Source organism: Haematobia irritans, chromosome 3 (assembly GCF_050003625.1).
Source record: "Haematobia irritans isolate KBUSLIRL chromosome 3, ASM5000362v1, whole genome shotgun sequence".
NCBI classification, from domain to species: Eukaryota; Metazoa; Arthropoda; class Insecta; order Diptera; family Muscidae; genus Haematobia; species Haematobia irritans.
Genome location: NC_134399.1, coordinates 37684766 through 37699052, shown reverse-complemented (window position 1 = coordinate 37699052; position 14287 = coordinate 37684766). Strand labels below are relative to the sequence as shown.

The 14287-nt window shown below is 35.3% G+C and overlaps 1 protein-coding gene and 1 long non-coding RNA gene across 5 annotated transcripts in view; both read right to left on the bottom strand.

The window, feature by feature from the left end:
* Positions 1–602, bottom strand: part of RhoGAPp190 (Rho GTPase-activating protein 190) — a 55817-nt gene extending 55215 nt beyond the window's left edge. For 3 of the 4 annotated variants that reach the window (XM_075302770.1, XM_075302767.1, XM_075302769.1), the window contains exon 1: positions 419–546. The gene's annotated coding sequence lies outside the window, so the exon portion shown is untranslated. The other variant, XM_075302768.1, reaches the window with a different exon arrangement.
* Positions 603–5608: 5006 nt separating this feature from the next.
* On the bottom strand, positions 5609–6230 carry LOC142231809 (uncharacterized). Its single transcript, XR_012720926.1, has 2 exons — positions 6020–6230; positions 5609–5959 (listed from the first exon to the last, which is right to left on the bottom strand). It is a non-coding gene; the product is annotated as an uncharacterized LOC142231809 (long non-coding RNA).
* Between the last annotated feature and the right edge of the window lie 8057 nt (positions 6231–14287).

Below are 14287 nucleotides of genomic sequence, written 5' to 3'. Positions count from 1 at the left end.
CAAAATTAACAAAATATTTAAAATGTATTAAAGACGGCACAATCACAAAATATTTGTTTTCTTTTATTACTCATAGACCATTTTCTAATGTTTTGTGCACAGTTTTACGGGATTTTGACAATTTGAATTAGGTGGCAACACCAATTTATCTCCCGTGGAGATATATTCATTGTATTTCATTGTCTCGATATCACGAAAAAGATGATTAAAATGTTTTCACAGAAACTCGAATGGATTTCTTTTTTTCCTATATTATATTCGTTGCAAAAGTTAACTACCTTCACGCCCTTAACTAATATGGGAAATATATTCGTTTTACAAACTAAACAAAAGTGTATAAACAAATTTGCTTCGTATATCATTTTTTCACAATTTGGGCTTTCGATATTCATCAATTTTTCAGTAAGATATAACTTACAACTGCCTTATTAACTGCACAAACTGTTTGTCTTTAATTGTAACTACGATAATTAAACATAGAGTATTTGTCACATTTATAATTGAGCTCGCGACATTGTTACTACCGCCCAAATAGAAAACAAATACACAAACAACTTAATTACTTTTAGAAAGTTTGCGGTGCCCATCCAACCCAAAACAACGGCGCTATTTTTAGTGTACTCACGATTTTTAGGTATTGTCATATCAGTGTTGCCTAATCAATTCGAATGAAAAATCGATAAACAAAAATACAAAATCGATTAATGAATTATTTTATGGGCTGTTTAGATTGGAAAAATATTTGTACGATAAAATCGATATCCAATCAAAGAATGAAGCCAGATGATTATCCCCATCACTCAAAAGGGCATTGTGTATTTTCTGTTCCTTTACACCAATTTCGTGCAAACCTCCGACACTGCATAAGTGCCATTTTATAGGCTGTTTAGATTGGACAAATATTTGTACGATAAAATCGATATCCAATCAAAGAATGAAGCCAGATGATCATCCCCATCACTCAAAAGGGCATTGTGTACTTTCTGTTCCTTTACACCGAATTTCGTGCAAACCTCCGACACTGTATAAGTGTAGAAGACTTTAGACTCTTTCCCAATTGTCGAGGGGAAGAAAGCAAATCTTTTTTGAACCATTCATTTTTCTTAATCTCTTCAATGTTGGCTCTTTTCAAAAACGCCAACTGTTTGTATCATAAATTATGAAATGTACATGAAAGTATTTTACCGTGTATCATAAATTATGAAATGTACATGGAAGTATTTTACCGTTACTATTGTTACAAGAGTCCTTTTGATATTTTGTGAAACACCAATCGCAAATAGCTGCTTATAAACTATTTTAATAAAAAAAAAATCATGTTCTCGAATCATAATTATTACGCTTAAGGTTTAAGTCGCAGTCCGATTTGTTTCAGGCTCACTAAGACTATTCAGTCCATTGTGATACCACATTAACTAAAAGTACCTATTACATACAGGCACTTTTAGTTTTTACCGTTGAACAAACCCCATTATTTACTTCGGTTGAACCAATCTAGAAAAGCCGCAACTGTGTATTCATCAAGGCATATTAAAGAGGTAAAGTCATGCAATCAGGTGACTAATATCGACATTCATCTTGTCAAAGGCTTTGTTTACGTTTAGTAGGTTTGTTTACATTCTTTGTGTACATAAATATTACAATACAACAACACTACACATACACAAAATGTCAACTTAAGTGACCTGCCATTTTAGTTTGACTTTCTAAATATCATGGGGTGTACACACGTTTGCTCGTGACTTTACCTTTAATTAATATGCCTTGTGTATTCATTGACAGATAGTGAGCTTTCAATAAAGCTGACTAGTTCATGCAAAGCGGTCACAGTAGACCTGCCCTTCGAGTAAGAGTGTTGTCGATTCGAGACCAATCTTGAATCGATGCTAGTTCTAATACAAATATCTAACAGTCTCTCCAGACACTTAAGAAGGAATGAGGATAAAACTACGCTCACACTAGACACGAAATCTCGCTATTTAGAACCAAATCTCAAGTGTTCGGACTGGCAAAATAACGAGATTTCGTAGAGTTGAGGATTTAACAGCTGTTTGTAAATATATCAATATAAACACAAACCCGTATGTGGACACGCACACACACATTCATCTACAATGAAAATTGGGCAGTGTTGCAAAAAGCGCATTTTTAGTACTAAAACCACAGTTGTACAAGGCAGTATAGGGGATTTTGAAAGTGATTTTGTTGAAATCCTGTACGATCCAGCTGATATTTGACTATTGCAAATCTACTGCTATCTAGGAGGATTTCGACCAAAATCCTCGTTTACGAGGATTTCGTGTCTAGTGCGAACGTGGTATAAACATATTGGTCGGAAATACTTCGCTCCCGAGCGAAAGGAATTTCCCTATTTAAGATGAGTATTAAGTTCGACATTTTTCTGATTTAGTTTTCATTTTAAGCCAAGTACTAAGATCACGTTTTCGCACGAAAATAGTTTTAAAAAACAATTACCTTGAAGATTTTGTATTTTACTGTTTATTTGCTTAACCCTTCTGTGCGTGATGAGGTCCCGCTTGACCTTTTTGATTTTTATTCATACATAACTTTATCTTTTATATGAATTTCAGCTTGATGGTTTATGACTTCTTGTACTGAAGTGTTTTAAGTTGAAAACTTTAAATTTTTATGTGATTGAATCATTAAATCGGTTTTTATAGGTATTTGAAAAAGTTTAGTGCGATTCTGCGTGATGAGGTCCAATGGGACCTATTACTAATTACATTAGTGGTTTTAGCACAGTTTAAAAAGCAGTGTAAAGATATTGCGATTTTCGTCTTTGGAACAATTAATAACACTAACATCCCTTCAGAAAATACCGTTATTTGGAAGAATTTGTCATTTTTGAAGTTTCCATTGGTTTCGTTGCTTGGTAGTACATAATTTTATGTCTTCCGTTGATATATCCAATATAGTGAGAGTAAAAGTGCAAAAAAAGTCATTTGAACTTCATGGAAATCGTGGTCGAAATAAGTTTTTATATTTCTATACATTTTCCAGACCTATCGGCTCCTGGAATTTGGCAAGATGTGCCTCAATTTGGACCAAGTTTGAAACAACCACTGTGCACATAATACTGCGAGCAAAACGAACGCCACTAAAAAAAATCGTATTGTTTTTCCTTCAAAAATCCAGTTTGTTAAGAACATTCAACTACTAAAACAATATATTGTTGCTTGGTACGTATAAGGATACTTATAGGTACCACGCCTGCGTTAAACATCAGGGCCACTAGTATACTAATCAAAAATTTTAACATTATCTGTATCCTATTCAAAATTAAATAAAACTATATTTACCACCAAATGTTTATATATGCAATTTGTGCGTTATAGAAGAGTCCACCTACAGTAAATGATCGACAAATATCGTAGGGATAACCTCTCTACCATCATTTTTTTTATTGTAGGTCCCACGGGACCTCATCACGCTGGTATCGCTTCCAGTGTTATCACATACACAAGGGTTAAAATGTTCTTCAAAATATTTGCCACAATTTTGACATGGCTCCGCCTTTCTGTGAACTGTAATATAATTTTGAATACAAATATTTAACAAAGGAAACGAAAATGAGTGATTTTTTCATACTTATAGCTATGGGTTTTAAGCCAAGTGTTTTACGACTAATTTGTTCCTGAGACATCTATAAAATTTTCATTGTATAAAATTATTATTTAAATTTTTATTATTATTTTTTTAATTTTTATATAATTGAATGTGGTTGTTTGAAACTTTTATTACATGCAACCATGCAAAGTAGTAATAAATTCCTAATTATCAATTAAAGTTTTTTTGTTGCTTTTTTTATATACATATATAAAATTGTTTTTGTAACGTAGTCTACATATTGTAGTTCCCAACGCTGTTTAACCTAAGATATATACTTAGTATTAAGGTGTAAATATATGTCAAGTTTATGCAGTCCTAGTTAGTTTTTATTAAATATAAAACAAAAATTAGAAATCAAATATAAAATAACTCAAATATATAAGTTCGAGGATTAAAAATTGGTAACATAAAAACATATATTATTTAAAATATTAAATTTTTATATTTATATATCCAATTGTTTTTGTAACGTAGTCTACATATAGTAGTAAGATATCTACTTAGTATTAAGGTGTAATTATATGTCAAGTTTTTGCAGTCATTGATTGTAGTCAAAATTATTTTTATATTTTTTAAAGTAAATTTAATGTAATTCTTTATTTTGAGTATCCCTGTAACCGTATATGACCATTTCGGCTTGGTTGTAAAATGAGTTAAATAAAAAAAAGTGGTAATAGCAGGTACTTGTTCTCAAATGGAAATTTCAACTCAATGTCTTCAATGTTGAAAGTTTCTTCATCACCCAAATCATTTTCAGTTGAATTAAAAGGTTCCTAAAAATAGCTCTCAATATTTCGAAACCGCACGCTCACAAAAAATCGCTTCTGTAACATATACTCCCAAACATATTTTGCTTCAAGCATATACATTTTTGGGTATTGCCCAAACATTTATATGTTTGATCTCTTCCAATATATAATATGTTTGAAAACATATTGGTCTAAACAATATATGTTTGGGTAGTCTAAGTTCCAAACATTTTGTATTTTTTCATCCAAATTCAATAATGTTGTCTTCCAAAAAACAATATGTTATTATATGAACATATAATATGTTTCGAAGCATTTTGCACCCAAAATTATTATATGCTTAAAAAAAATTCTCCCAAACAATATTGTGCTCAAAATTTTATTTATTTATTTATATATTTACAATCATAATGACTTATGAAAATAAACAGGTAATATAGGTGCTAACAACATAGGTTTTCGACCTGAATGCTCAAAATTTTGTTTCTGCCCAATTGTATAATCCCTCACATCTTTCTCACTTCCACGAGATTTTTTAGTTCTTAGCACCTTTTTCTGTAATACAAACATTGTAGAAGAAATTATTCAATTCTATGATTTTTTTTATTTTAATTTTACCTTTTGCCGGACGGGGATTCGAACAGCGCACCACACAGTTTATAAGGATCAAAGAAGTAGCTGATCAATTGCCCAAGGAAAAATAAAATGTTAATTTTGTAATAACAAGCAACAACCACCAACTTAATTCAATATCGCTCCCTGTTAAATAGCGCTCCAAGCTACTAAACACATATATGTTTATAGGCTATTTCTAAATTAATATATGTTTGCATCCAAGCATATTATATTTACAAACATTTTATGTCCCAAACATAATATGTTCTAACATATTAACATATATGTCCCAAACATGTTATGCTAGTTTATGAACATTATATGCTTGCACTCAAAAATATTGTGTTTAAAAATTTGTGTTCCAAACACATAATGTTTATAGCCAAACATATGAAAAACAGTCTTTTTCATCCGTGCAGGTGGTTCCATCAACTATCAATGATATCTGTCAGCACAACTAACATTTGGCAATTGCAACTACATGGTAGTATGTTGGATCAACTTTGCATTGGATGTCGCAATTTCATATTAATTGTTTTGTTTGTTGGTGCAACCGCCCTCGATTTTATTTACTATTATCCTAACCAAATTCCAGTATCAAATGAAAGGGCAGATTATAGTGAGATTTTATTAATTTATTACAAGATTTACAATCATAATAAACTACGAAAATAAATACAAAAGGTGCTAACAACAAAGGCTTTTGATCTACATATATGTGAGATCAATTTACATTACAATTTACAATTTTTTATAGGTAATGTTTGTATACCAATGACAGATGGTTATTAGGTTGCAATTATGTGGTCAAACTACGCAACCTAATTCAATATATACTTGCTAGAAATTTCTTCCTTAAGCCTCTAGATATAAATACAGATCGACTTAGACTCGTCCTGTATTCTTAATACAATAAAAAAGCTCGCTTGCCGTAAAAAGTATTTGTGTTTGTTGGTGTATGAAGCCTGCAATTTTTATGGAAACTTTTGTAATATTCCTTTTTTATAAATCGGTGCGATACTTACCTGAAGGCAACTTATTTTCTATGGGATAAACTTTATTCAATGTATTGCGGACTATTATCAAGTAAATGCTGTTCCCCGTTTGGCAAATTTTGTAGCGTCATACCATTTACCATGTCGATGTTGATATAAATATTTATTTGCTGCAACAACTACCTTACGCCCGTCCTATAATTGCACTAAGATTCTATTAATATACTCAACTTTTGGTTGTACCAGCCATTTGTTGATGCCCATGATATAAGTTTCACTGGTGGTTAGCTCAACAATTTTATGCAGCATAAAACCAAATTTATCGGCATTGGTTGTTGTAACCAATTGAATGGTTATGGGAATTTCGTTTTGATCCTGTGAACTTTTTTATGGTCGTGTTGGATGTATAATGGGGAAAATAATCAAAACATTGTTCTTGTAACAAAAAATAAGTTACTGACATCATTTCCTCATTGTAATTATCGAATTGCAAACAACCATTTCTCTGGGTGTAAGTGCAAAATACTATGTGCATTGTAAGATAAACTGTCTTCTTTTAAAATCAGGGGGAAGTTCTCGACGAATAGTTCAAGTAGGATTTGAGCATTCTCCAAATTTTCTTCATATGTTCTCGGGCAACACAACATTCTGGTAGCACAATGAAGCTGAACGAATTCATAATAGAAGTATTCATTAAATCTGTCCTTCAAGACCACTATACCTGTATAAAATAAGAATTGGTGGCTTTCCAGTTACATAGATCCTCCAATTCTCTTGGGTATCTTGAAAATTAAGGCCTTTAAGTGATTGGAAATATCCTCCTTTAACTTCTTGCAGATTTTAAAGTTTGTTTTATATGTATATAGTCGCATTAACATTTTCTTCACAACACCAAGATCTTTTAAATGCATCGAGTCAAGGGGTACTTGGGTTATCATACCAAGCCCGAGCTCTTCAAACGGTGATTGAGTTGAACGAAATTTTATTTGGGGATGGTTAACGTATTTCCTTGATGTAAAATCGGAATCAGATATAAGTTCGCCAGAAACTGAAGAGTACGTGAGCACATTCCCGATTTTATAGCTGATTTTTGTACATTTCGAGCAACCGTGTGATGCCAACTATGCCACAAGCGAAAGCTTTAGCTGGAGTTTAACAAATCAGGCCCCTAATTTCTAATTTTACGATTTTATTATTAAAGGCCGGTATGCACCTCTAGCGAAAAATTTCATTCCCATAAGAAATGCAATGCTATCTATGCTAACGAAATTTTCGGTAGCGTTCAATTTCGTAAGCTGGTACGCACCTCTAATGAAAATAACAGGGTTGTCAAAAGCATATTTTGGCAGCAAACATTTAATTTATTACAATCATTGTGTGCGTAAAAGTTTTAAAAGGTCTGTAAATAATAAACAATTTATTTGAGGAATATTTGGAACATATATTAACAATTTTTAAAAGCGATTAGCTGGATTAAAATTTGTGTAGACAGCCCTGTTTTTTTTGTTGTAGACTTAAATAAATTTTTCCTACCGAAAATTTCGATAGAGGTGCATACCGGCCTTAATTCTAAACCAATTATCAAGTAGATTTCTTGATCCCGTAACAAAATCGCTAAGATAGCTAGTTATGTCGTGCGGTTTACTCTGGCCGACATAAATCCCAGCAGGAAATACTGAAATATCGGGAAAATTTACGATTTTCACCAAAATTGGCCATAACTGAATTCTCGAACTTTTAAACAAGGGCAGTCCATCAATATTAACATCCAAAACTATTTTTTTGCAGTCATTTATTATGTTTGAGACTCTTAATAACTGGTTTTGAATACCAAAATGATAGCAAAAACTTGGAGGCTCAGTTCTTAAACATAGTTTTTCACGATTTTTAATAAAAGCAATAGCACTTAAGGGCAAATCCATATTTTCTTCAACTAAAATCTTCAACAAGTCTTGAAAACAATCTCGGGATACCCTGTGTTTAAGATACCATTCACCAAGTTTGTTTCTCAATGTCTTTTTTTTTCAAAAAATTGACACATTCTTCACCAACAATTTCATCATCATCAATCTGACCAATCTGAGGTTGACTTATACTTGCTAAGTCAGGATGTGATGGTCTTTTTTTCATAAAGCCTTTTCAAGTATCTTTTACTAATACCCTTCATTTCTACAATCGGACGGAATCGGTAACCGTTAGCGAAAGTGTATACTACACACACTTTTATTAATGTAAAGTTTGCATTGCATAGAAGTTAGCTTAAAGTTAGTCTATACAAGCGAAATGAAAGTTAGTATTTTTTGTAGTCAGCTACTCATTTGCAAACTTTGTTGAGTTGAGAATATAGCAAACAATGTTTGCTTTTTCAGCAAACAATCGCTGCTCCTCTTCTCAGCAAACATTCTGCTGTTTTACCAGATTTTTCTCCTGTACCTACTAACAAATTCCTTTGGGTGTACCAATAAAAATTCCAATTGAACTCCCACCATCGATGGATTTTTTTATCAAATATTTTGTTAAAACTTTGTATTATGTTATACTTTTTATCTTTTTTCTTGTTATTTTCGGTATTTTATTTTTCAATTTTCCATTTACATTCAAGAAAAAATTCATATTCCTCCTAATTTGGAAAACCTTTTGTTGCGGGGCCCTCATACTAAACGTCGCACTCTCAATGATAACCACTGGGTTATGCTAATGGTAACAAAGCATCGATATGAAGGGAGCCTGGGAAAAATTTTTGGGGCGCTTTGAAGAGTGTACACGTCTTTTCAGAGAACTTTTGATAATTTAGAAAAATCTAAAAGTTACAACGGATAAACATGGTCTGGCCTGAGGCTGAAACGATGAAAAGGACGGGAGATCCTGGTGGGGCTGAAATTATCCTCCCGAGGATCAGGGCGTATTTTCATCCTGAGACCGAGTACCTTGTATTCATTCAACCTTTATTAGGCGACTTACCGATAAGACTTGCTCGTTTTAGCAAGAAATTATACGGTGAGTACGCTGATATCGAGATTTATTTCATATCAAAGAGGAAACTCAAGATAGTCACCAAGAGCAGAATCACGGCTAACAAGATCGCTGCGGATCCATTTTTGAGATCAAACTATAGAGTTTACATACCAACTGAACTATGCGAGGCTAGAGGTGTAATAGCTATACCGGATCAGGACGATTTTACTGATCAATTTATATTCGAGCCTCTCTCAGATATTGCTGCAGTAACAGAGGTTAGACGCTTCACGAAAAAGTGGGAGAGCGGCATCGAAAGATTGGACCAAGTCAGCGTGACGTTCTCAGGGAGGGTGCTTCCATCGCACATAGTTCTTTGCGGGGTTATCTTTCCAGTCAAGCCTTACGTGGAAGCTGTAGTACAGTGTAAGAAAAGCTGGAGATTCAATCATAGCGAGAAGGTTTGCAGCCGGCAAAAGAAGGCATATCACAACTGTGGCAAAATCCACAATGACGAATGCAAGGAAATACCTAAATGTGTTAATTGCAAACAGTTTCATGAGGCCACTTCGGACTCTTGCGAGAAAAGAATTGAGATTAGGAATAAAAATATCGAAAGGGCTAAACTTATAGCCCCTCGAAAACCTGTGATACAAAATATAGTCTCATCTGATTTCTCGTTCAACTCCAAATAGTTCCCTCCTATTCCAAACAAGAAACGTAGAGTTGGAGACGCACAATGTGCCCTGGTACCTGTGGTGCTGCCCAGTAATGGGAAAACCATTGATATCTCTCAGAGCGCAGCTTCGGTGCACAATTCTACAACAACAGAAACTAACACTCCGATCAGTATTCAAGAGGAAGAGGAGAATACTATTTCCGATAACTGGGAAAAGGCAGTCGAGCCAAAAACCCCAAATATAGTAGCAGAAGTACCAGTATGTGAAAACGCACCCATTTTGGATAAGGACGAGGACCTCAGCCTCGGATCTGATATATCTTTTGACACTGAACTTTCGTCCCGTGAGAAAATACTCATCTCTAAGAACATCGATTTCGAAACATTCCATTCTTCTTTACTTACACAAAATTCTTCCTTAACAGATACTAATACTTCTATAGATAATGGACATAAAGATACTACAACTTAATTCAACCAGCATTAGACAAAAACAGCAACAAATCTCGGAATTTCTCAATAATAATAATTTTTCCATAGCCTGTATCTCCGAAACTTTTTTGAAACCTACCGATAACTGCAAGATTGCGAACTTCAACTTTTTAAGAAAAGACCGCCCATCTTCTACTAGAGGTGGAGGGGTCGCTATACTAATAAGCTCCACTATCAAGTTCAAATTGCTTCCTTCTGATTATATCCGTACGGAAATTGAATACATCGCTTGCGAGATATACACTAATATTGGCCTGTTACTAATTTTGTCTTTTTATACTCCACCCTCTATTTCATACAACGCTTCTGACCAGAAGAATATTTTGGACAAGTACTCACACTCAGACAAAATTATAATCTGCAGAGACTTCAATGCACATCATATCCAATGGGGTAACTCTTTTAACGACTTGAAAGGCCGTGAGGTATTTCAATTTGCTCAGGACTATGACTTGGCGATTCTAAACGATGGTTCTAGAACCTTTTTGGGTGCCAGAGGTCACTCAGCTGTAGACCTTACTATGGTCTCTTCAAATATAGCGAACATCATAACATGGAAGACTTTGAAAGAGACAATGGGTAGTACTCATTGCTGCATTCAAATTGACATTTTGGCTACACAGGCGGAAACACTGTCTCCACCGACTTATATACCTAAAACTATCAACAAATCTGTGATAAATAAGACTGTTTTTGACATATTTAGAAATAAGCACTTTCTAGAGCGTCCGGAACACAAGAAATGTGATACCTTTGCTAATCTGTTTTACGAGTCACTTAAGAAAACAGTAAGTCGGTGTAAGAAACATAAACACTCATCTTGGTGGAACGCTGAATGCAATAGAGTTGCTGCGATCCAACGTCTTGCGGTCAAAAGATTTAATAGGCTTCCCTCTCGCCAAAACCTGAAACTTCTGGACGAAGCACGAAAAAATTATTTCTACACCCTACGGTCTCAAAGAAGAATTGAATGGAAAACTTATTGCGAACAGCTGAGCTGTGACATTTCTGCAAGCGAATTATGGAAAAAAAGTTAAACAATTCAAAGGCTGCAACACTACAAAACAACTCATGAATGAGCAAACCTTAACAAGTTTCATGGACGCAATTACTGGCCCTCACGGCCCTACCGCTGAACCTCAAGCGGTAAATTTGGAGCAAAACACAACCACGTTAGATCCGCCATTTGCCGCTCGAGGCTGCGGTCGAAAGTTCCAGGGATACGTCCCCAGGCGTGGATGGCATTCGGTTCGGACATATCAAGTTACTTAGTTCAAGAAACAAGGCTGAATTGCTAAACATCTTCAACAATATTTGGCGCTCTGGAGTTATCCCCGAGGGATGGAGATCTTTTAAAATCGTTCCCATTTTGAAGAAGAATAGGCCACCTCAGGAGGTCACTTCCTATCGTTCAATCGCATTGATATCATGCCTAAGAAAAACGTTTGAGAAAATGATCAAGGTAAGGGTTGACCATTTCCTTGAGCAAAACCACAAAATGCATCATCATCAAAACGGTTTCCGTACAGGCAGACAGCCGATAATATTTCCATTTTATGGGCTAATATTAAATCGAATATTGAAAACAATAAATTCACAGTTGCTGTCTTTGTTGACATCAAAAACGCTTTTGAAGGAGTAAACTTAGAAATTCTTTGCGAGAAGCTTTTAAATATTGGTATTAGTGCTCATTGTCTCAAAGTCCTACGAAATCTATTGATATATAAAGAATACGTCATACAAACGGAAAATGGTAATCTTCATAGAAGATCTTTTACTGGGACTCCTCAGGGTTCCATCCTGAGCCCATTACTTTTTAATATATACATCAACGGTATTCTGGACGGTTTGGATATTGATGCGTTGGCATATGCTGATGACGTGATGATATACACCTCTAATACGGATTTGTCTATTGCCCTCCGGGATATTCAAAGAAACCTGGACATTCTGATTGAGAACCTTCATAACATACAATTAACTTTAGCTCCGTCTAAGTCTAAGGCGGTCATATTTCACAGGAAAAGAGATTTATTATCCCTAGCCAAATCAACATTTATGGCACCCCAATCGAATATGAAGATTCTTTCAACTTTCTTGGCTTCATTTTCCACCATAATCTTGAATTACATCAACAAATAAAGGCCATAAAAAGCAACTGTTCAAGTTTTATTAACATCATAAGGTCCCTGTGCGGTGTATCATGGGGTTCTGACCCACAGAATCTACTAAGGATACGGCTGTTATTCGTCCCAAGATTGATTACATGGGGTTCTTGCTATTGGAATGCTCCCAGGACGCTTTACTTACTTTACAAAGGATACAATACAAATGCCTTGGAGCTATGTGATCTACGCATGTTCTCAGTTTGGAACAAACTGCGAATATAATGCCATTACCAGAGAGATTCAAGTACCTCGGCCGCTGTTTCGCAAATAGAATCTCCGCTTGGCAAGACCACCCGGTGATAGAGATCACTCGAAATTATATCTCTCACGTCGAAGCCGACAAAATATCTCAATGGATGAAAATGGTACAAGAAACGATAGCATTTGAAGATGTCTTTCCATGTAACCCACATCCGAAATATACAATTCCTCTAGAAGCAATATTCCACAAAACTGCTATAGAGTTCCTGGATGTAAAGAAAAATGAGGCTACAAGTTTCGAAATACAAGACAAATTCAACGGTCTTGTCGCCAATCGTTGGGCACTATTTGAAAGAATTTACACTGATGGATCTAAAACACCTGATCGGGTATCAGCTGCTTTCTGGTATGCGAATTTAGAAATAGAAGGCTCTTTCCGTATTTCATCCACCAGCTCTATTTATACAGCAGAAGCTTTTGCCATTCTGGAGGCACTTAAATTCATTGACGATTCAGATAAGGAGAAATTTTTATTGATAACGTATAGCCGCTCAGTTCTAATGTCTCTAAAATCTCACTGCAAGAATAAACATCATCCTCTAATCTATCAGATCAGACATATTTTGTTTGATCTTCATCAAAGTGGCAAGTCCGTACATTTCCTTTGGGTCCCGAGTCATTCGGGCATTGAAGGAAACGAAATCGTCGATCAAATAGCAAACAAAAACATTCCGGACCCAATATCTGGACTTACATACCATAAGGACTTCTACCCAACGCACAAAGGGGAGGCTATTGAAGTATGGCAGAGGAAGTGGCGAGAGAGCCCTTTTGGGAGATTCCTCTTTCGGTTGGAGCCTAACGTTAATCCCCCTCCATGGTTTAAAGATAGCTCGCTGCAAAGAAATACTATATGCCTGATTAACAGGCTGAGATTTGGGCACAATCAGCTTAAGGCCCACTTGTTCGTCATTAATCTTGCACCAACACACCTATGTGGCTGTGGGTTCTCTCAAACTATCGACCAATTTTTGTTTAGATGCAGATTGGTTGATGGCAGACTGAGAATTAATTTCTTTAAGGATCTTTATAGAATTGGCATTACTGTCCGCAACATAGAGGAAAACATCCGCACCTAGAACATCGAGGCATTTAAGATCTTACAGAGATTCCTCTCTAAAGCTCATATTTGTATATGACATTTTCTATCGGGGTGAAACTCTTGGTTTCACCCCTCGCATCAGATCAGCTGGAACAAGACAAGTTCGAATGATATGAAAGCAGAAGACAACGCTCGCATTGAACAAGACAAGGGTGGCGACATAGACTCAGTGTCTCATGCCACCCTTTGAAACATCTGGCGTTCTACCTCGAACGTCAGACGAGAAGAAGGGAGCCTGTCCAAGGGGCAACAACTGATTGGAGAGACTTCTTGATTCAAGATGCTTTCAAACAACGAAAAAAGCTTGAAGCCAGGAGGATCTCGAATAAGTGAAGGATGGCATACGCAAAACAAAAATTTTGCGTGGGAAGGCACTAGACCGTGGCCTTAACGCCTGAGTGTCGGCCACTGAGCCACATTTCATTCCACAGCCCCTGTTCTCTTGTGGTTGCTGGAGGAGCCATGGAGAGCTATCGAGCGTTCGTATGGAGGCTCTAGTACAAGGTGGATTTGTAAGGATTGTAGAATTTAGAATAGTTAGTGATATAACACTTATTTTTGAATCAATAAAATTAAATTTTTGAATCAATAAAATTAAATTTTGTTTGTTGTAATGATAAAAATACAACCGAAATAATGTG